Raw genomic sequence first — 24,512 nt, 5'->3', positions numbered from 1 at the left:
GAAAATGTTTTAAGCCATAATTATTGAGCTAGGATATCAGCTAGTTTTCATTGCTGTGGCAAAGCACCATGATAAAAAATGCCTTGCTGTGGGAAAACACTATGATAAAAAATGACTTGCCAAATAAAGAGTTTATTTTGCATACAGCTCCAGATGGAGATTCCAGATTTGTAGGGGAGGCATGGCAGCAGCTGTGTAGAGTAAGAGGGTGAGAGGTTGCATTTTTCAACCACAGGCAGAAAGCAGAGAGAGAGTGAATTACAAGTAGGGTGAGGCTATGTCCCCAGGGATGTACTTCCTTAAGGTTCTGTAACCTCCTCAAACAGCACCACTAACTGGCCACCCAAGTGGTCAAACACATGAGCCTAGTTCTCACTCAAACCACCATAGGTCATGGTCATGGCTTAGTTAGGGTTTCTATTGCTGTGAAGAGACATCATGACCATGGCAACTTTTTAAAAATATTTTTCAAAAATTTTTATTCACTTTACATACCAACCACAGTTCTTTCTCCCTTCCCTCCCCCCTCTCCCTCCACCTCCGCAACCAACCCTCCATTCATTCCTCAGAAAGAGTAAGGCCTGTCATAGGGAGTCAACAAAGCCTGGCCCATTAAGTTGACGCAGGACTAAGCCTTTCCCCGTATCAAGATTGAGCAAGGCATCCCACTATATGGAATAGGTTCCAAAAAGCCAGCTTATGTAGCTGTAGTTTCTTTCCAGGCTGGTCCTGCAGCTCATTAACCCCAAACACACAAAGACTTATATTAAGATGGCTCAGGCTTCTTATTGGTTAGCTTTCTCTTAATTATTAGCCCGTTTCTGTTACTCTATGTATTGCCACGAGGCTGTGTCTTACCGGTAATCTGGCATGTTACTCCTTCATCAGCATGGTGTCTTTTTTCCTGGCCTCTTTCTCCCCAGCAGTATCTTCATCTGGTAACCCTGCTTGTTTGCCCTGCTTGGCTACTGGCCAATCACTGTTTTAGTCATCAACCAATGAGAGAAACATATATACAGAAGAACATCCTGCATCAAGCTCATGCACCAGGGATAGATCCTGGTCCCCTGTCAGGGGCAACTTTTATAAAGGAAAACATTTAATCGTGGTGGCTTGCGTACAGTTCAGAGGCTCAGTCCATTGTCTGGGAACATGGTGGCATGCAGGCAGACATAGCGCTGCCTGCATCTTGATCAGAAGGCAGCAGTAAGTGCACTGTGACACTGAGCGGAGCTTAAGCAAAAGAGACCTCAAATTCTGCCCCCACAATGGCACACTACATTCAACAAGTCTGCACCTTCTTCAACAAGGTCAACTTCCCAGTCGTGCTGTTCTCTTGAGTTTATGCGGACCGATTATATTCAAACTGCCACAGGTGATTGTGTGGCTGTATGCATTAATCAAACTGTGTAAAACCATATGTCAAAAGTAGATTTTTCTGTGTGTGAGCTGTCTGTTAAAGAATTAAACAAAACTAAAGGTGGTCATGCAGACTGTCTGGACCTATGAGACGTGGTTCTGGAAACCTGACTGGCATGGTGAGGAGATGAAGAAATGATAGACACACAGATATACATACAGAAATGCTGGGGTAAGGAGGGTTATGCACACTCTGATGGAGTGCTGTCACCTACAGCAGCAACTTGAGACTTCAGCAGGCTTGTTCTGTGCAACACAAGGGCAGGGCTTGGTAAGTTTGGGTCCCTGGTCGCTGTGGGGTAGCTGTCTCAGGCTGCATGCATACAGGAGGACGAAGCTGCAGTTGCTAGGCTTTGCACACCTTACTTTGCAATATTTGTTTGTTGTTGGTAAGCACCTATACTTGTACTCATTGTCAGCCCTCACACTCAGACCTGAGGAAGTCTTTGCCAATTCCTCTGAGCCATACCAGTATGGAGAAAGCCTGACCGGTTTCACGTGGGTCCGAGTCTTTCATTCTCAACATGGTGGTCTCATTTCAAAGAGTAGACAGTCAGTCAGGACTTGACCAGCTCAAGACTTACTCCCTACAGCATGCCTTTAACTCCAGCATTTAGGAGGCAGAGATAGGCAGTTCTTTATGAGTTTGCAGTCAATTATGGGTTACATAGTGAGTTCCACATGAGGACTATATAATGAGACCTTGTCTTAAAAAAATAGAATTTAGCATTAGTTTTAGGTTTTATCTAAGGCAGTACTGTCCAAGAGAAATAAAATTCATCCCCCTTACATTATTCAACATTTTTAGTGGTAATGTGAAGTACAAGAACACTTTAATGAGTTTTTATAATATTTTATTTAGCCCAATATATAGAGGTATTATGAAATTACCATATATTGGTTTTAAAACTCATTAACAGAAGCTTTTATTCTCCTTTATACCATGTCTCTGAAATCTGGTTACAGAAAATATGATCATATATCCTGCCTTTTCATGAAAATACTTAGCATGCATTTTGATTTAACAAAATTGTCAGTTTGAGAGTAGATTCACAGATCCAGAATTTTTTTTCAATTTAGTTAAAATTTTCTTAGTGATTGACTTGAATAGCAGTTGTGAATGTTAAATTTAATAAAATAATGAAATTAATATAAAATTCAGTTTCTCAGTAGCATTAATTAACTCATTTCAAATTCTCCATAGCTATATTAAGTACTAGATCTCTTATTAACCTTTAGTTTCTACTTCCCCCAGAACTTAATTTTATTGTTTCCTTTTATTACACTGTGAATATTCATTGAGGGGTCTATTGGTTGAGAATATTCAAGTTAAATGCTTTCTTCCCCCATTTTTTTATTTTGTATGTGTGTTGGCATTTGTGTGCCATAGCATGCTTTTTCTACCTTATGAGTCCTGGGATTGAACCTGAGTCCAAAGGCTCTGTGGCAAGTTCCCTTACCTACTTACTGGCTGGCCTTCAAGCTAAATTTTTATATAACACTTCCATTCCCAAGAGTAATGTAAGAATATCAACTCAAACAGCACTGGTGTTTTATTCCCTGCCATATTTATAAACAGAATAGTTTATATAAGCATCAAAATATATGTAAGAAACCATGACTGTAATCCTCATGCTACAATTATTACAATTGTTGATTTATTAAAACTACCAGTGGTAGTTAAATTAATTAGGATTAAAATTTTTAAGTAATATATTAAGTTCAATGCCTAACTATTAAAAGTACAATGATTTTTAAAGAATTCTGTAAAGTGAAATTAAAATTATGTGGTCTGTATTTTAAAAAATACAGTTTATGTTCATTTGTGTGTGTGTGTGTGTGTGTGTGTGTGTGTGTGTGTGTGTGTGTGTGTGTGTGTGTGAATGTATGTGGGCTTGTGTCATACACTGAGGTGTGCATGTGATGATCAGATGACATGGTGCAGACATCTGTTCTTTTCTTCCATCATGTGAGTTCCAGGAACCTAAGTCTAGTTTTCAGGTTTGGCTGCAGGCACCTTCCCCCGACTGAGCCAAGTCGCTTCATGATCGTCTTCTTTTATTGTAAAGAAGTCCTGTGCTAGCTCGCTCTTTCTGCACTGGATTGATTATTACCCCCTCTCCCTGTGAAAGGGTGTCATCTAATTTTAATGCATTCCCTAGCCCAGAGATAGCATTTACCCACATGACTGTTATTTCATGGTTAAAGTTGATGAAGATCAGCATTTTTAGTCAAGGTGCTTCTTTTTATTTAACTGTACAGTAGAGTAATGCAAATGAAATTAGGGTTAAAATACGTCACCACTAAATAATATTTTAGAGATATTAAAATATCAAACCAATTAATTTTTAGTCAATGGGAGAGGATGACTTCTCTTTATGCCTGTCATTACTGGGTCTCATCTCAGGGTCTGTATGTGTTAGATGCCACTGAAGAGCTTTGACTTTAACTGGCAGCCATTACTCTGAAGCTGGCCATGGTAGCGCAAACCCGTATTCTCTGAAATTGGGTATTGTCGTGTACATCTGTGATTCTAGCCCAGAGACTGTGGAAAGCTGGTGGCTTTTTCAGATTCCAGTGAGACTCTCTCAAAAGAACAAAATGAAACAGACAAACAGCAACAGCGAAATGCTTCAGTTGGGATGTAGTTCAGCGGGGTTGGCTTGGCTCCAGGGTGACAAATCCTGCACTGCAAGAGCAGAGTCTTTGGAAGTCAGAGGAGAGACAAATTTATGAGCCAGTCATGCATTGAGAAGAATATTCACTTCAGTGAGTGTGTGGGTAGCAAGTGAGCATGAGTCTAAAGCACAGAGTTTTTGTATTGATGATAATGTGAATCAAAATACAGCCTTCAAAACATTACTAATCATACCCTTCCCCAACAGAGCAGATTCTGTTTCATTTGCCTTTTTAATAAATCTTATCTTTTTTTTTAAATCCCCCCTGAGACTAGTTGAACAGGAACATGCATTTTCCCTTTTCAGCTCTTTTTCAAGACCAAGACTATTAGAAAAATCTTACTATAAGCCTTCTAGTGTCTAGATTTGTGCTAACTTGAAGGGAAAAATAATAAATGTTAATAAGCTCACAAGTTATGCTCCATTTTAAAATTGAAAACCAAATAAAGTGTTGTTTTTGATGGTTTTGTTAACAAAGATACTTTATAAAAGGAATTTAGCTATTTATGACTTCATACTTAAGCAGTTGATAAATTGAGTAAGCAGCCAACTCATCAAGTTCTGTGGAATTAACCTCTAACCACATACTGATTGATGGCTTTAAATTTCTCTGTGGTGTACTTTGTCATGCAGCAAGAATCTGACTTGAAAATATTACTTCTTTACCTATTCTCAGGGGAAAAAAAACGAACCAACATAATTTTCCTTATGTTTTCATCATAGTAATTAGAGATTTTTTTTTTTCTGATTTCATTCTGAAACTTCATAGGTAATGTGGAGTCAGGCTTTAAAATTCTACAGAAAAATATTGTACATCTGCTACGTCATAAATTAAGGATTATGTAACCTGATAAAGGACCCAGAGACAGATATTGGGGTTTTAGCTGAAGATCAGTGAAGCACAGCAGCGGCTACCAGAGCGCTCTTCCCTCTAATAGGGCTGTGGCGTTTCTATTCTCAGCATGGCTGGAGAACGAATGCCTCCTACTGAACACTGAAGACCCTGCTTCTGTCTTTTATACCCCTCTAGTGCTGGGATTAAAGACGTATGATCTGTTACTCTTTTAGCTTGATTCAATCTTATGTATCCCTGGGTGGCCTAGAACTCAGAGAGATCATCTAACTCTTAATCCTGAGTCCTAGGATTAAAGGTGTGTACTACCACCTCCTAGCTTCTGGCTGCTGGGATTAAAGATGTGTGCCTGGCTTCTATGGCTGATTTTGCTTTCTGAATCCTCTGGCAAGCTTTAATAAATCATAAATAATATATCAGTACAATATTATAATTAGGTGAAAGAAATGCCAATTTATTTTTATCTAAGTGGTTAGCTATTTAGTTGTGATAATTTTTGAAATTAAACTTTTAATTAAAAATGTTTATACTTAAAAAAATTCTCCAGAAACCAAAAAAAAAAAAAAAAAGAACCAAAGTAAGGAAGTATAGACCAGTTTGGGTGGTGTAGCCTAGAATCCTGGTGATGTTGAGTGCTGGAGCAGGCATCAGAGGTTCAGCTATCAAATGAAATGAATGGATGGGCAAGTCAATAAAGGGCTGGGCTATGGCTCAGTTGTCGAATACCTGCCCAGTACACACAGGACTCAACTTCAAGTCTCACAGCTGCAGGGAACGAATATGCAGCCTTTAATTCTGTTTTGCTGAAAATTTACCTGTTTAAACACAGTGTTTTATAATCCGTGTCTTGCTTTGTAATCAGTTTAGAAAGTGACAGCTCTGTTTTTTATAGGATTTCCTTCCTTCCTTCCTTCCTTCCTTCCTTCCTTCCTTCCTTCCTTCCTCTTTCCCTTCCTTCCTTCCTTCCTTCCTTCCTTCCTTCCTTCCTTCCTTCCTTCCTTCCTTCCTTCCTTCTTTCCTTCTTTCCTTCCTTTCTTTCCTGTTTGACCTGAGAGTATTTTAGGTAGATGTGCTTTGAGAAAACAAACAGCTTTTAAAGAAGTATGTTGTCGTGAGTTGGTGTTTAAAAGGAAGGATTTAAGTTTGAAAATACCATTGAGCTCTGTAACCATGGACCTTCATGTGGCTCAGTGGGAGACAAATGGGATGTGTTGATCTCAGCTGCCTGATTAGATTGTTTTGGTCCCTGTTTACAAATGTGAAACTTTTATACCGTGCTCAGTACTGCACTCATGTGGTATTTTTAAATGTTTTTCTTGCTAGGAAATTATTTCTATTAATCTCAAAAGACAATTGAACCTCGTACAAGTTAACATAGTCTATTTTGTTCAAACTGAGGAAGATCTAGGTATGGCCGTACATCATTTTAAGAAACATTTAATTTATTATTATTTGTGTGTGTGTGTGTGTGTGTGTGTGTGTGTGTGTGTGTGTGTGTGTGTGTGTGTGGTGTGGTGTAAGTGATGCCAGACTACAATTTTTTCCGTTAACCTTAGCATCTGCAGCTAGCTGCTGCTGTAACCACCTGAAGTGTGTACATGCAATGCTGCGCCTGAGCCCTAGAACATTGGCAATGATACTGAAATTTGTCTTATACCTTGGAAGTCTTTTTGTTTGGATGAAATAATCTTCCTAATTATATGGAAGATCTAAAATAGATGTGAAATTAAGAAAAAATAGGTGGTTCAACATCATAGTTTGAGAGGCACTGGTCTAAAAGTTACAGACTATGTTGATTGGTTTATAAGGATTTTATAATAAAACACTGCATTTCTGACATCACTTGCTTTTGTGTTATCCTGCTTTACCTAGTCTAGGATTGTTCCAGCCAGCTTTTACTGTGGTGTGGCATGTTACATGCAGCTCCCTTTCCAATCATGTTGGCTTCAGTTGTCAGCCCTGACTCTTCTGCACGGTGTGTCCCATTCTTTGTAGAATCCAGGATAAGGGAGAGATGTCTTTTTAGGACATTGCTGATCTCCCAAGAGAGAGGGAGGAAAGACCAGTGGAAGAGTCCTGTGGTGGCTCTGAAAGCTTTGACTCAGGAAGCAAATGTGATTTGCATTTTGCTTTCATTACTCAAATAATCTGGACCTGCCCTAAATTAACGACACTTAGAAGAGGAATACTGTTTTCTGGAGATTTCAATATATTGGGGCAAGTAATACAACACCTGTGCCAGGCATTGGTGGCGCACGCCTTTAATCCCAGCACTCGGGAGGCAGAGGCAGGCGGATCTCTGTGAGTTCGAGGCCAGGCTGGACGGACAGCCTCCAAAACAGAGAAACCCTGTCTCGTAAAACCAAAAAAACAAAAAACAAAACAAAACAAAAAAACAACACCTGTGCCTTAAAGACAAGCTTTATCCCAAAGCATTTTGTTACATTGTCTTGTTTTCATGATAAAGAGTGTGAAATCACTATCCTGTATTATCTTAGAGACCATTGGGGCAGGTGTGTTTTGTTGACTGGAATGCCATTGTATAGTACATGCCTGTGTATGTGATTCCCAGAAAATAGTCACACCTTTGTATACCAAGTGTAAAGTATGCAGATTTTACTATAGTTCCCTGCTATCTTTTTTTTTTTTTTCCTTTATGAGGGGAGGGAGTCGGAGAGGTAGAGGAGTGCTCCACTTGCTTGTTTAGAAATTTCTTGTTTTCTGACTTATGGATTCCTGTGGAGATTCAGAGAAATCCATTGCCTGGTAGACAGCTTCAACTCACCGTGAGATTTCTGAACATTGTTGCATGGCTTACCTTTAGTTTGCTTACTGCACTTTTGATGTTTCTCTAAAGCAGGGTTTTAGGACTATTCTGGGAACTGCTTGGCAGAGGGGTGGCAAATTGAAAGCTGGGTCAGGAAAGCCTTAGAGTGCTGCTTACCAAAACAGTGTCCCTGCTGAGCAAAGGCCTGCTTAATGTGATGTGTGCGACTCTAAATTGAGCAATCAGCAAAAAGGCACTTTTTGGAAAGTTTGCAGTCCTTCCTCTCACTTTGCAATTGATGTTGGTTATTTAGCCTCTCTTCCCTTTATTAGACTTAGTGGGTTAGCATCTGCTTCATAGACATAACTAAGTAGTGTTGAGTGACTCCCACAGGACTCTGAGCAATGGGAGTGGGTTCTTCCCTCCGGGGGCATGCATGCAGCCTGCTTCTACCTCTTACATTCTGTGCATATTGTGGAGCAAACACTTCTTCCTGTCCACCATCCCATGAATAATAATTATTCTCATTATAATTCTGTGACATGATATTACATGAGATGATGAAGTATGACTATGACAGCAAATAAACTTATCTAGTATTAGGAAAGCCTGAACAAGGATAACTTGGAAGAAATAAATTATGTGCAAGTGAGATGAGAAAAGTTTTACATCTAAATGAATTTTAAGTGCTATTTATTTTGCCTGCATCTTATACCTTTCATTCCATTTTAATTGAAATGAATCTGGAAGCTGTGGAGATTTCGTTGTATTTACTGTTTCTGTAAGTCAGGGTGGCTCAAAATCCTTACAGAGTATGGTTTTAGTGTTCCATCAGAAGATGGGTGGATATGTGCTTATGTTTCTATTTTATGTTTAAAATGTTTATTAGTTTTATAATTTGCACATATATATGCATACATGTGCATTTTCCTTGTCATATTTTAACTAATATTTTCATTCATGTACAGATTTAGACTCTGCTTATGCTAGATCACAGCAGAGTCTTGTTGGAATGCTTAATGGGATTATATTGATGGAAAGCATCCGTCCTAGGATTTTAGAAGATTGCTGTTAGAGACCTTAATGCTGGAAGGGAGATTTTGAACTGCATGACATACGTAATAATTTTCCATCATCATATTGCCTTTTATAAAAATCCTCTTAAAAATTTATGCTGTGTGGATAAGATGGAACTTCCTGTTAGTTTTTAAATTTTGATATTTCTCTTGTATTTAAAATCTATAAACTTTTAAAATGGACTTTTTTTAGCAATTGTCTTTTGAAATCTTAACAATTTTTGTCTATCAGAATGGATTTATTAAACTCACCATTTACTTACACAAAAGTACATTATTTATATTATTCTTTCATTAAATTAGAGGCTTTTTTAGAGGAGTGATATTTTACTTTACAATAGTTACATATAGCCAAGCCTTTGACACATTTTAACGTAGATCAACTGTTTTTCAGGGTCTTGATCACAATGAGCTATTCTTTTTTTAACTCTGAATGAAGAAACTGTCACTTATGATAGACCATCTTAATTTGTGGGTGTTTTCTTTCTTAAATCACAGATAGAAAAGTCTTCATTTTATCCATTGTGGAAGGGTCTATTGAACTGGGGGTTACCTGTCAAAGGTTGACAGCAGGTTCTTTTCCTCCATGTGTGTAGTTATCCTCAAAGTATCAGGTGGGCATTTTTGTCTTTCTGTGAAGCCTGCAGGTTTGCTGCTGGAGCTGGCCTTTCATTGTCTCATGCCTAACTTCTTTTTCTCTGTTGTTGGTTTGAATTCTTCACATTTTTAGTTCCTTTCTTTATTGAAAATAGAATTTTTTTCATACATGTATTTTGATTATGGTTTCCCCTCCCTCAGCTGTGATCAGATCCCTCTTCCCCCCAAATCCAGATCCACATCCTTCCTTTTTTACTTCCTTCCTTCATTCCTTCGTTCCTTCGTTCCTTCGTTCCTTCCTTCGTTCCTTCCTTCGTTCCTTCCTTCGTTCCTTCCTTCCTTCCTTCCTTCCTTCCTTCCTTCCTTCCTTCCTTCCTTCCTTCCTTCCTTCCACTAGACTACACATAGATAGGCATGTAACAAACAAACAAATGAACCACCATAGGACAGAACAAACAAACAGAAAATAATCCCCACAAAAACACATACAGATGCTGAGAAACACAGAGTCACACATGTAGAAAATCCATAAAAACAAAATCAGGCACCATAATCTATAAGCAAAAGATCTGTAAGGAAAGAAAACTGCTCAAAGAATTGTGAGACAAAATCCTCCCCAAATACTATTGAATACCTTTTGTGTTAACCATCTACTGCTGGGCATGGGGCCTGGTCTTCAGTGTGGTTTGTATACCCCAGGACACTCATGGAGACTGTGGCAACATGCACAGATCTAAGCCAGACTGGCTCCCAATTGTAGACGGGAAAGTGAACACATGCCTTCACCCCACACCCAGAAGCTATCTCCAATTGATAACAGCTCACAAAAGAAAAATTCGTTTTCTTCCCAATGGTGTCTCACTGGGGACACCAACTACATTTTTAATTCTTATCAACCATTTTCTTATAAAAGTAAGACAATATTGTAAAACATGAGTAGAGTTTTGGGGGAGGAAGAAGAAAAGCACCCACCACCTCATTGTATTTAGGCCGTGTTCATGTAAGAATGTGGCTGTGCCACTTTTAATTTAGATTTCCAAAGCCCCTCTTCTCATGATGAATTTCTGAGAAAAATGATTCCGTGTCTTAGGTGCTTGTAAATCAGCAGCAGAAGTTCCTGAAGCCTGTAGTTTAGGAACATGAAAAGAACTATATTTTCTCTGCAAGTCTGAATGTCCTTAAGCATTGAAGTAAAAAGTCACTACCTAGCAACCATGGAGAGAGACACAGATGTATTTTCTTTTAGTTTTGGTTGCCTAACATTTACCCCCACCCCTTTTCTTCAATTTTAACCATATCCGAGTAGAATGATAATCTCAGATCATAAATTTAACCAGTTTCAAGTGCATGTGTTGTAAATCCCACTGGGCAAGAATAAAACCACTATCACATTTGAGTAAAATTTGAAGCAAGCTTTAATTAAATACTGTCCTGAATGATGGACTCTGGCCAGGTCCATTACTGTGGGTTCCCAGAAAATGGCAACAAGTTACATTTTGCAGAAGCTACTCTGTAAGGCTGTCTTATTTCCCATCAGATACAGTCAGGGGCAAGCATGTATCGTGACATACCCCCTGCCTGCTTACCTCCCAACTGGAGCCAGTCTGGGGCAAGCATGCATCCTGACTCAATTCTTGCCCAATTAATTCCTAACTACATGTGATCAAACACATCTGGTGCATTTGAGTCAAACAAACTTGTTTAGGGGAATGAAAACACGTGACTTGCTATCTCCTATAAAAGCATTTCATGAAGTATCTGTACTTTTAGAGGCATTTTTGTTTCATGGATCTCTTAGGTACAGTAATTAAAATCTGAAAGCATATCTTTGGCTTTCACAGTATGTTTTATTTAGGGTTTCTACTTTCTCAATTAAACACCATGATCAGAGAACAAGTTGGGGAAGAAAAGATTTATTTGGCTAACATGGCCATATTACTGTTTATCATCAAAGGAAATCAGGACAGGTACATGGAGGTAGGAGCTGATGCAGAGGCCACAGAGGGGTGCTGCTTACTGGGCTGCTCCCCATGGTTTGTATAATTTGGTTTCTTATAGAACCCAGGGCCATCAGTCTAGGGATGGCACCACACACAATGGGTTGGGCCTTCTCTCATCAATCACTAATTAAGAAAAACATCTTACCTCTGGATCTTATGGAGGCATTTTCTCAACTGACTGTTGTGTTATATTTTGATTGCATTGTGACAGTAAAGTTTGTTTAGAATCAGAGGGTAAAAATAGATTCTAGCTGACCTAAGTAAATGGTAGAGGTTTTGTGGGGACTGAGGAAGTTGTAAGACTAGACTTAGACAGATTTTCAGCACTTCAAAGGAAGGAACAGGAACTGAAGTTCCTCGTGGTTGCTCCCCTGCTTCTCTGATCTTCCAGGTTCTTACCCTCATATCTGACTCACAATTTTTTTTTATTGAAAATGAATAATTAGATAAGCATATAAACTGAGATTCTCTTTTCAGATTTGTATGTCCAGTTGACATAAAACTAGCCAGCACAATATTTAATGTGTTATATGACTATTTTTATGGCCTAGTTAATTTATTTTGGTCCCAAATTTGATGCCAAGGCAACTATATGAAACAGGATCATACAGGAGGTTCCAGGGCCCTGAGATAGTGTAAGAAACTAAGAGGGCTTTCTGGGTTGTTCTGGACATGGTGAGTTTGAGATTAGCTAGCACTGTCCACAGGGTTCCCAGAATGTGATTTAAAGGAACAGTCTTAAAACCATTTCTTAGTTGAAGGTTTTGGAAGTGACCTCACATTTAAATGGTATTACATTATATATCCAATGGAAGAAAATTGCTTTTTGGTGGGTGGGTTCTTCTATAACCAGAAAATTAGTAGGAGTGAATATAGTTTAAAGAGACACTTCTGCTTCTCTCTTTGGCTATCAGAACTATTTCAAAAATGGGCCATAGGAAATGAGGATTTATTCTGGAGTGCCCTGTGATCAGAAGGATAACTGAAGCCCTTGTGGCATCCACAGGAGAAAGTTCTTTCCAAGAGGAGGCACTTGCTTCCTCTAGAAAGATTTTACTGCTTGTTTGTTGATTTCCCAGGAGAGTCTGATCTTGGTGGAAAGAAACTTGGAGTTGAGACTTTGGTGGTCTGAGACATCACGACTTAGACAGATGCCTCAGTTATTCATACCTTTCTTGCTTTTGTTGTAAAGTCTATTCCTGTCAGGACTTCAAGGTGGAGTGGGCATATTGTTTAAATGTACCTTCTGTGCTAGTCACTATTAACTTATCCCATTTAATTGGCTTATTGAATATGGGATGCCAAACCCTGTGATCCCCCTAAGCTTAGTGAAACCTCTCTTTCTCCCTTCTTTCCTTTCTTTCCTCTCTCTTCCATATTTCCTTTATGTTGCTCCAGCTAACCCAGTATCTGATACTGAAAAATGAATGAATTTCAGACTCCTACAAAAGCAAGCTACTGGCTTCATATTAATTTATCTGACACTTCTAAAATATTGTTAACCAATCCATATAAAATTATGTCTTTCTAAACCGTACATAAATTCTATTACATTAATTTGACTTACTTTTTCCTAAAGCAATAAAACAAAACAAAAACAAAAAAAACTGCAAAAATAGCCGTTTCTTAGTTATCAGCTAAATTCTCAATTATCCTCCAGCTAAAAATACAGTTGTATATAGAAAATTGAATAGCTTTTTCTTCACATTTTTCCATTTTCTTCAACTTTGCTATGAGTATTTATTGTTCGTGTGCCAGATACTACACTATTCATTGAAAAATTTACTGTATAAATGATAGTAAAAACGTTCATGTTTAGTAGTAGAGCAAATGAGTGATAACCTCATACAATATGATCTTACTCTAAGTCTTTGTTGTCATCAGTCTGTGTTGTTTTAATTATTTAAATCAATTTTGTTAAGATATTTGAGAAACAATTTGTGAAATGTGGGCACTTGAATGAGAATTGATCCCCTAGGCTTATATGTTTGAATGCATGGTCTGCTGTTGGTGGAACTGTTTGAGAAGGATTAGGAGGTGTGGCCTTGTTGGGGAAGGTATGTCACTGGGGTTGGTTTTGAGATTTCCAAAGCCCACACTATTCCCAGTTTTCTCTGGTCCTCTTTCTGGTGCTTCCTTTCCCCCTCTATCTGTCTCTCCCTCTCTCTTTCCCTCTGTGCCTCTGTCCTTTGCTTCTTTCCCCCTGGGCTGTTGTCTCAACATGTATGTCAGCTGTTGCTCCAGTGCTATGCCTACATGCCTGGTGCTGTGCACCCTACCATGATGATAGTGTTTATGGACTCATCCTCTTAGACTGTAAGCAAGACTCCAATTTAATGCTTTCTTTTATAATTTGATTTGGTCATGGTATCTCAGCATAGCAATAGAAAAGCAACTAAGACTGGAAGACAGAACAAATGCTAAGACTAATTTTCTGAGACTTGTAAATAGTGTGTTTTTCCAATTATCATTTACATTTTTTGATTATTTAAGTTACATGTTTACTTTTAAGCCAAAAGTTTTGAAAATAAGCTTTTTAGTATATTTCTTGAGAATCTATAATTGATTTAAATGATACCTAAGACCTTCCTTCCCTCCTTCCCTCCCCCTCCCTCCTTCCCTCTCTCTCTCTCTCTCTCTCTCTCTCTCTCTCTCTCTCTCTCTTTCTCTCTCTCTCTCTCTCTCTCTCTCTTAGCAACCTGAATCTCTTAGAATAGCTGTATTTAGGTTTTAATGAAACTAGGCAGAAAGGTGACTAAAGTGAATTCCTTTTTAGTCTTTTAAATGAAAAAATGCATCATTTGTCCTATATATCTTATTCATCATCAGTCACAGCAAAGCATTCATTCCCATGAGAGAGATAATGGATTCAGAGAGCCTAAGGAAAGGAATCATGTCATTCAGTGCAGATGAGTTTCAGTAAAATATTCTTATCACAAAAAAGTGGGTTGCAAAAACCTTAAGATTTAGAATTAAGTAGCTATAGATGAATTTAATTAAAAGTAGATTGCTTTAACCTTTCTTTAAGTTAGCAGTAGGTTTAAAATCTTAAATTAAATTTGTCATTAGTTTATTTTTAACTGGCATTCAGGACTTGTCTTTAATATCAATTCTTTATAAAATTTAGTCACCAAAAGGTATATTTTAATTGAAATATTATAGTGAGTGCACAAAGAAAGTTTCTGAAAGAGTTTTAACTACTTAGTTATTGGATGGATATAGTTTACATTTCCCTTTTGGAGAAAGTAACTAGCCCTACCAATTCTGAATAAAAGAACAAAATGTCACCCTACTCTCACAGCTCAGTAACTTATCTGCTAATCTTTACTAATATTTTAATGATGTTAACCAATAGATTAGCTTCTTGTGTTGGCACTCCCTAGTGGGTATTAGTCATCTTAAATTATGGGACATTACCAATGAAATCTGTAAAGTTTAAAAACACACATGTGAGACTGTATGCCATTCGCATACATTGGCCAGATTGCAAACTGTGCTGCACCAAGTTGGTTTAAGGCTTCCCGGAGGAAATTAGGATACCTAGGACACACTCTGTGGCCCAGTCTCATTACTGTTAACCTAAGGCTTTAAAAGAAGCAGTGGTGCACACGGAAGTGTCCATAGCAAACCATCTTTCCTCCTTGTACCTTCCTCAACTCTGGGCCTGCATCGTCCAATTTCAGGGAAATGGCTGCCTTGCTCTGGCTCGGTGCTGAGGATATACCAGGTTGACTGCCCAGGAATGGAGATGTGATAAGGCTGAGGTGGTTGCTGTGATCTGATCAGGCCTGTGGTTCTTGTCAGTCAGCTCATCACTGATTTTGACTGCTGTAGTCTGAGGACTGGCAAGTGGGAAGTTGCCAGTTTATCTTGTACTACTTTCCCGTTTTTGTGCACTTTTGCCCTAGGTACTGTATCAAACTTGGGAACTAAAACTTTATTTTTTTTTTATTGTCAGGCCATGCTGAGTAGCACAAACGTATCTCAGATTAATTGTACATATAAAATCAAAACAAACTCTGTCAAAAGCTAAGCCTATTCACCACAATTTTCATTTCACTTTGAAAGGAATGGCTTCTATAGAAAATGGTCTGTATTTGTTCTCCTTTTTTCCTCATCTCCCCAGGATGAGGAATCGCAAGCTGAAATCTCCTGTAAATATACCATCATTACCCTGACGGTAATTGCAACATTATAGAGTTGTTAATCTTTTCTCAATGAAGATTGAGATTCATTCACTCTCAGAGGCTCAGGAAGAAAGCATGTTCATGTTAGGCGTACAGAAAATTGGAAATCATTGTTGTAAGCAGATGGATTATCCTCATGTGTACTATATTTTGTTTCACACTTCCTTCATCAGAGTTGCAGGAAGAACTTGTTCCGTACAGTGTAAGATTGCGAGTAGGATCAGGTGGCAGTTTGCACCTGAGGGCTTTCACCTTGGGGCCTTCTATGTAGGTACCCTCAGTGTAAATATTTTCTCGTACATTAATTTTGCATTGTTTTCTGGAATTTTCCAAAGTTCAAATGAGTGCTATGAATAGTATAGTCTATATTGTGAAAGAAATTCCCTTATGGTGTTAACTTCTGAGTACTTTGGATAGAAAAGTAAAGTTTCCAGTTGAAATTATATCAGTTTTACTAATTTATAATCTATATAACCAGTGGACTGAACATGGTTGTTTTAATTAGTTTTCCACAGCTGTAGTCATACTACCTGAGGGAATTACTTGAAGTAAGGAATTGCTTATTTTGGCTCATGGTTTCAGGGCCTTCCATCCATCACAGCAGAGAGTCAGTTAGAGCAGAGCAACTACCATTGTGGTGGCGGCAGCAGGTTTCTTCTCCCCGTTTCATTTAGCAGTGTTCCAGTCTATGAGTTATTTCCATTGCCATTCAGTGTATGTCTTTCCTCTCTAGATAGATGTCCCTGATTATTACCCTTACGGGGATGCTGTCTTAGCATTCTGTTGTGGTGAGGGGGCACCAAGAGATACCTGGTACCTCTTCTAAAATAATTCATTTAGTTGGGGCTTGGTACAGTTTTAGACGTTCAGTCCATCATCATCATGTGGGGTATCATGGCAGCGTGTAGGTAGACATAGTGCTGGAGAAGGAGCTGAGATTTCTACCTCTGTAGCTCTAGGCAGCACGTAGAGAGAGACACAAGGGCCCACCTGGGCCCTTGAAACCTCAAAGCCCACTGCCATGGGCACATTTTCTCTAATGCCACTCCCTGGTGACCAAGCATTCAAATCTCTGAGCTTTTGGGCCCATTCTTATTCAAACCACCACAGACATCCAGAGTGCACATTGCTAATCTTTGATGAATGTTTAAATTTAGTAAATTTGATGTTCAAGAGTAACTAATTACCACAAGTCAACATCTATTAGTGTGAATCCCAAATACATCTTAAGTCATACAGTTTCCGTCACCAGTCCCCTACAAAGTCTCATGTTTAGTTCATAATACAAGGTATATTCTATCTATCCTCAGAGTCTCAACAGTTCCAGCCTTTTCCAAGAGTTCAAGTCTGATAATTTTTCTGAACATGCAATGAGTAGAGTCTGGCTAATTCTTCATATGCCTTCAAAATATCTTTTCCATTGTCCTCATGAAAAGTAATTAACTTGTTCTTTTTTAGTGCATATTTATTGAATTGAAAGTAATTTACAAACCATTATATATTAACACAAAAATAACTATTTTCTAAATAACACTGAAGTCATTTTGAAAGACATGGGAATCCTGCTACTGTAGAAGCTTCCATATGAACATATACCACCCCTCCCCCAACACACACAGAGTTACCATACAACAGGATAACACTGTCCTTATTAGACATCATAGTCTATCAAATACAAAGCCCAGTGCTAGAAATGGGTTGATGCTTTTGGAGTTAGTGGCCTGTGAAATCTCAGTTCCCCTCAGGTGTTGCAAGATACTGTTGATGCCATTAGTTGTTCTTCAGAACATAACAGCCAGAGCCTGTTGCTAAAGACAGCACATTTCTTGTGTCCTACAACATGGCAATGACAAGCTAGTACTGACCTGGGAACTTCATCTCTTCTGGCTAGCTTTCATAGTGCTGGAAGATGCTATGCTTATCAGCAGAGGAGAAACGTAAACCCCTCAAGATAAAATAATGATTGCTTGACAAGATATGCCCAGTGGTGTAATAATCACACCTACATCATAGGAGTAAGCAATCACTTTCTAATTGTTCTATTCCATGAGATAAAACCCATATTTGGTCTCATTATCATGCAAAAAACCTATGATGGGACAGGTCATATGCCCTAGAGGAGAACCTACTACTATTATGCTAAGTGGATATAGTATTAAATGACTATCTCACAACTCATCATTATATCCACAGGTTAGTGCATTTCTGAACCCTGGTGAAAGATGCTTGTATTTGTAGTAGTTGGTGATTCATACAGTGTCTTAGTTACCTTTCTCTTGCTGGGACAAAACACCATGACCAAGGCAGCTTATAAAGGGAAACATTCAATTGGAGGCTTGCTTACAGTTCAGAGGATAGAGTCCCTGACTATCATGGCAGCAGACAGGCAATGATGGCACATGCATATTTGATCTACAAGCAGGCAGAGGTAAGAGGCAGAGGCAGAGAGACAAAGGCAAAGAGGCAAAGGGAGAGGCAGACTTTGACACCTCAAAGCCCATCCCCAGTGCCACTCTTCCTCTTATAAGATCACAATTCCTATTCCTTCCAAACAGTTCTACCAGTTGGGGACCAGGTATTCAAATAGATAAGCCTATGGGAACCATTTTCATTCAAGCCGCCAGTGTTTATGTAGCTTGAGAGAGCTCAAATCTACAGAGTGCTAGATAGAATGATATCCTATTGTTCTAGAGGTCCCACTATGCTCTGTGAAGCAAGGGGTGGTCCAGGGAAAAACAATGCTAATAGTTCAGTTACACTTATGGAATGCAGACTCCCAATCCCCCAGCCCCAGTTTGAAGTGCTTCATTATTCAAATCTTGGGCACGGACATATACAAGTAGAAAGTTTCACATGAGGAAACTTCATTTTTTCCCCTAAAATTACTAAAAATTGTGTTAAGTGAATAAAATGTACATAAAAACCAAATGAAAAAAATTTTTTGTGACAGGGCTTCTCTATGTCATACAGCATGTCATATCCCGGAACTCACTCTGTAGACCAGGCTGCCCTTGAACTCAACGATATCCACCTGCCTCTGCCTCCCCAGTGCTGGGTTTAAAGACATCACTGCCTGCTTTATAAATTCATATGTAAATGAATTTTATAATGAGATTTGTATTCTATTAGAAACATGTCTTATTATTATTTTTTTTTATGCACAGACTCCACAATATGAAAAGAGCAGAAGTAGAAAACCCTTATGGTAGTAAATAATTTTAGATAATGAATACTCAACCTGATTATGTCTGTGTGGTAGCATTCAGTCAAGAAAAGCTAAAGAAAGCTTAGTCTGCACATCAGGTCAAAGACTTCTGAAGTCCAACTGAGTCATCAGTCCTGGAAAAATACTAATATGTTGATGAGAGGGCAGAGCCAGCCAGAATATTAGCAGCAATATGTTAATGATTTTGTTTCAAATGTAAGAGTTTTGTGAATCTGATTAGTAATCTCAGAAAATAAGACTATTATCTTATTTTATGCTAAATATATTTCTTAAAATAAAAGCTAAAAAATCATAATAGTAAATAGTTAATGGAGTTACTTTTAATGGTAGGTAGTTTATTCTTGAACACGTTAAGCATGCATATAAGTTGACAGTATTTTCCTGAAATTGAAGTCTCTGATTTCTGAAATGGGAGTGGAAAAAGATGTGAAAAATGATGGCCTGGAGCTGTTTAAAATCCAAATTGAAACTTGTACTACAAAGAGGGAAGTTGAACCTGAGAGTTCTGCCTCTATCAGCATGACCCAGAGCAGCAATTGAAGTTTCCCTACACCCCACGGATCTAATAAACACATTGGTTCATTTAAAAGGGATTCGGTTTTCTTGGATTTTGGAATTCAGAAATGAAGAACATAGTTTAATGAATTACATGCTATGTATTTTCTAAATGCAAAAATCACTTATAGAGGTCTCTTGTAGATGATATTACTGTTTATATATAGAGATAATTAAGCCTAAATAGTTTGTTGAGCATTTTAGATGATTGAATTGTTGAGTGTTCCAGTGTTCCTCTGTTCTTTTCTATTTTCTCATCATCTCCCACAAAGGCCATGTATCCAGATTACTGCTAGATTCATTGGAAATAACAATACTTATTACATTTAAGCTTGAAGATCAGCATGGTGGCAAAGGCAGGCCTGTAGTCTTAGCACTCAGAAAACAGTTATGGGTAGAAAAGGAGTTCAAAACCACCCTCAGTAACATAGATTCAAAGTTGGCCTGGGTGACATGAGATCACCTCAGTCAAAAATAAACCAGCACAGGAAGAATTCAAGGTTGACATTCCAGGTAGAAGCATAAATAGCAGATCTGTCACCCATTTAGCAAAGAATGGTGACTCATCTTGGTACTATACCCATCTCACCCGTGATAATTAGACTTGAACAGTTCTTCCTGTGGTACTGCAGCTACAGTAAACAGCTATGTAGGATTTACAGCAAACAGCCATGTAGGATTAAGCTTTTCTACTAAAGCAAAAATAAACAAGCAAAATCGAACTAACAGACAAAGAAAACAGCAACACACTAAAATCTACATGCAAACTATGTTTCCAAAAGTGTAAGGCATGAAACTGCAGTGAAGAGCCTGCCGTGTGCTGAGCACTGTTTCTCTACAGTGCCTATGCTTGTGAATGCTCTACAGTGCCTATGCTCGTGAGTGCTCTACAGTGCCTATGCTTGTGAATGTTCTACAGTGCCTATGCTCGTGAATGCTCTACAGTGCCTATGCTCGTCAATGTCCAAGGTGAGGGTGTTTGGAGGTGGAACTTTGGAATGTACTAGACCTTCAGGGGAGAGTCCCCAGGAATGGAAGGATTGTCTTACTAGCCATAGACTCAGAAGAGAAGACATCTCTATCCTGTGAGAATACAACATGAAGACCCTTATCAAGACCCTGCATGCTTGCTCCTTTTACTAGTTGTCTGACTTCCAGGACTGTGAGGGGGCAAAACCAGCTTATTATTTAAGTATATGTTGCTGCAGCCCAAGCTGACTAAGACAGATATTTTTTTTGCATTTCCAATGGAGACAGATGCTGCCTGATCTGGATGGTTTAGGCATGCCAGTGTGTAAGAAGAGATAGACTGAAGCAGGAGTCAGGCTAACATGACTCAAATGCTAGCTTTGTTAGTAGCTCTGAGACATGAGTTTTTCTGCTCCCACTCTTTGCTTCATTATCCATCAAATGAAAATTCTAATACTGCATAGGACTTTTGAGATAATTGAATCAGATATTGAATGTCAAGCACGAAGGAGAATCCATAACTACTGCTGCTGCAGTCATTTTCACCAGGCCATCCTACTTACTGCTAGTGTAATAATTTCATTATTTCTTTTATCACAATGAAACTCTGTGCATCTATCATTAGGTATAACACAGACTCAGCCTGTGCTTAAGTCATTAGAAAGAAGCTTATAGCATTTTCTATATTGGCCAGCTCCAATCCCGACCCCATCGGTAATGCTTATTTGCATGGAAAATATCAACATGTTGCTTCTCTTTACTTGACCATTCTGCAGGGTCTGCATCCTCTCCCCCCTCCCTCCCTCCCTCCTTCCCTCCCTCCCTCCCTCCGTCCCTCTCTCTCTCTCTCTCTCTCTCTCCTCTCTCTCTCACTTCCTGTCACCTGTCACTTAGTTCCCAGTGTATCTTTTGAAGGTCATTACATTTTCCCTCAAGGATGTAGATTTTTGTTGTTTGTTTGTTTTATTCTTTTCTTTTTCCCAGATAAGGCCTTTTTGCTTGACAGTGCAGGTTAGCTTGAACATAACTCTGTAGCCAAGGCAGCACTCAAATTCTCAGCAATCCTGCTGTCTCAGACTCCTAAGAGTGGTTCTCCTGGTTTGAACTCCAAACCAGCTCACCAGCTCGTTTGGGTTCTTGATGGAAAATATATAGGTATTTTTTTTTTTTTTTGGTTCAAACTGTTCTGTCTACTCTCTCCAGCCCTATGTTCTCAAATTGCTCTATCTTGGCAAGCCGTTAAACTTTTAGTCATTTCTCTTCAAAGACATCTATAGCCATCAAACTTGACTTTTTATTCTACCTATTGACTAGGCTATCTTCTTAGTGTTAAATTTTTATATGTCTCCCTATGTGGCCCTTTCCTTTACAATATCTCTGACAGAACTTTATTTGAGTCCAAGGCAAAGATCAATGAAAACAAACAAACAAAGGCTGCCTGAGCTTTGTTTTTTAAATTATTTTTAACCATTATATTGAGATATTTTTCAATATGAGATCATTCTTACAGCATGTATTTTACCTATTTAAAATATAAAATCCCCTCACTTTGTATAATTAAAAACTGGCTTGTTTAATAATCACCACTCTCAGTTTTAAAACATTTTCTTTACTTGAAAAGAAACCGTGTATGCACTCTAAGTTTCGTTTTATAATTGTCACAGTCCCAGGCAACAGCAATATAGATTTTGCCTACCATCAGTATTTGGTTTAAATAGTGTATAATATGCATGGTTTGTGGTTTCTTCCCTTACTATAAGCTGTGTTCATAGGGTTCTATATTGTACTGTGTATCAGTATGCCATTCCTTTGTATGACCAAATACTTTATTATCTGAACACAAAGCGTTTTCGTTGTTGATTGCTTAGATGTTTTGATGGTCTTCACTTTTTGATTACTATGCGTTAGATTGCAAATGAGCAAGGCTTTATGTGGACTTGTGTGTCCTTGCTTTCTTTCCGTTGTTGTGATAAACACCATGACCAAATGCAGCAGAGCAAGAACGGATTTATTTGGTTTATATGTCCTGACCACAGCCCATTATTGTGGGAAGTCAAGGTACCATCTCAATCGGGGAGGAACAGGAAGGGGCATTGCTGCCTGGCTTTATCCTCCTGGCTGGCTCAGTTTCTTTTCTCATAGTGGGTTGGTCCCTTCCAAATTACTCATTTATCAAAAAAAAAAAATGCCCCATAGACTTGCCCACAGTCCAGTCTGAAGGTGGTAACTCCTAATCTGATGCTCATTTTTGCAAGATTACTCCAGCTAATATAAAGTCGGCAAAAACAATTCAGCACAGTCTACTTTGATTTAACTCGTATATGTAAGTGGGACTTGAATTCCTGCATGCAGTCCTAACCCTATTATTTGAAGACTTTCCCGCTGTTTTCTGAAGTAGTTAGGTGACATGGCATTTTAAGTAGCAGTGTTTGAAGTTTAAAGTTCTTCCACACCCTCAATTTTACTTTGCATCTATTGTTTTCATTGTAGCCGTGCCGTCTGCAAGCACAGTATCTCCTTTCAATTTTTATATTCCCATGACCAACTGCATTGAACATCCCTTCATGTGCTTGGTGGACATTGCTATTGTGGGAATATCTAGTAAGAGTCTCTGCTTGCTCTTAAAATGTATTTTAATAGTTAAATTGTACAGATTATTTAGATAGTCTAGACTCAAATAACTTTATCACTTAGAATGATTTCCAGTTATTTTCTTCCCTTTTAAAATTGCTGGTTCTCAATATTTTCTTTTGTTTACCTGTTTTTTCCTTGTGAAAAGTATGATTTATCATTTTTTTCTTTTGTTTCATCTATATCTAATATTGTATTAAAGAACTGAGGTAACAGAAATTTAACTTAGTTTTATTTTTTTATTTTTATTTTTTTATTTTTTGGTTTTTACGAGACAGGGTTTCTCTGTATTGTTTTTCGAGGCTGTTGGTCCAGTCCAGCCTTGAACTCACAGAGATCCGCCTGCCTCTGCCTCCCTGGGATTAAAGGCGTGCAGCACCACCACCGCCAGGCTTAACTTAGTTTTATTTTAAATGTGCTTTAGTTCTTAAGCCTATTTCTGGGATATATTTTGAACTAATTTTATGTATGTTTTAAGATATGGACTGGTTTGTTTTTCTATATACGGAGGTTCAGTTTTCCCAGTTTAAACAAATATTCTTTTCTTATTGAATGGTACTAGTCATCCTGAACTGATAATAAATATATATTCATTCTGTCTTAGTTCTAGTCATTATAGAAAAACATGTCATTGTGACAGGTTTTTAACTGACCATAGGATGGGGAGGAGGTCTATGTAATCTATTTTCTGATTCCTGTGATCTCTCCCATGTATATGTATGGTTCAGGTGGTGTCTGATTAGATGAAACGTACATGTTAGAGTATAGGGTATAGAGAAAACTCTTATATTTATATCCATTCTAATACTGGTAAACCATAAATTGGTTAATTTGCAATTAGTACTGATAGAGCTTATGACAACACTAGAGTTTGCTTGGCTATGGAGAGCCAGCCAACTTAACCGCTCCTTTTCTAGCTACTTCTACTGTCTGTGACAAAGAGAAAGGCTGATCAAATATAGGCCCAAACCCCATTTGTGTGTTTTAGTTTGGGCTGCTGTTACAAAGTGCCAGAGCCAGGGCAGTTTATAAGCAAGAGAAGTGCTTTTCTTACAGATTTGAAGGCTTTAAACATGCTTGAGATCTGATAAGGACCTATTTCTGGGTTTAAGATAGTTTGATTTCTCTATGTATGCTCTGTAACAGCATGCTCTCTGAAGTTGCTTAAATAGGTCCTAATCCTGTTTCCCAGGGTTCTACCCTCAGGACCCAAACCTCTTCCAAAAGCTGGGGGATGACACTTTGGAGAGACATAGACATTCAGTTTCTAATGTCTGAAAAAGGCAGAGTTCTTAGCAAAGAAAAGTGTAATTATCTTCAGTCCTCAAATAGTAGTTTATCTCTTCACATCTAGCTGACAATGATTTGAAATTCAGTAGATTTTTAGTCTACTTTGTCATCATAGACATTAAGGTATTTTGAGTGTGTCAGAAGATAAAGTAAATAAAAATAAAAGGATAATATAAATAAAATGCAAACTCTAGTACAGTGTTAAATGCTTTCAGTACAGATTGCAGCTTGTCTCATTTTCAGCTTCCTGCTTTCCACATCGTC

At 38.3% G+C, this 24,512-nt stretch overlaps 1 protein-coding gene across 1 annotated transcript in view; it reads left to right on the top strand.

Moving 5' to 3' along the window:
• The window catches only part of Gbe1 (1,4-alpha-glucan branching enzyme 1), a 241,375-nt gene that overhangs the window by 49,032 nt on the left and 167,831 nt on the right, over positions 1-24,512 (top strand). The gene's annotated exons all lie outside the window — the stretch shown is intronic.

Source organism: Mesocricetus auratus, unplaced genomic scaffold, assembly GCF_017639785.1.
Source record: "Mesocricetus auratus isolate SY011 unplaced genomic scaffold, BCM_Maur_2.0 Super-Scaffold_100008, whole genome shotgun sequence".
In the NCBI taxonomy this organism is placed as follows: domain Eukaryota; kingdom Metazoa; phylum Chordata; class Mammalia; order Rodentia; family Cricetidae; genus Mesocricetus; species Mesocricetus auratus.
Note: the sequence above shows the minus strand (reverse complement) of the source record. Positions and strands in the feature narration are given on the sequence as shown.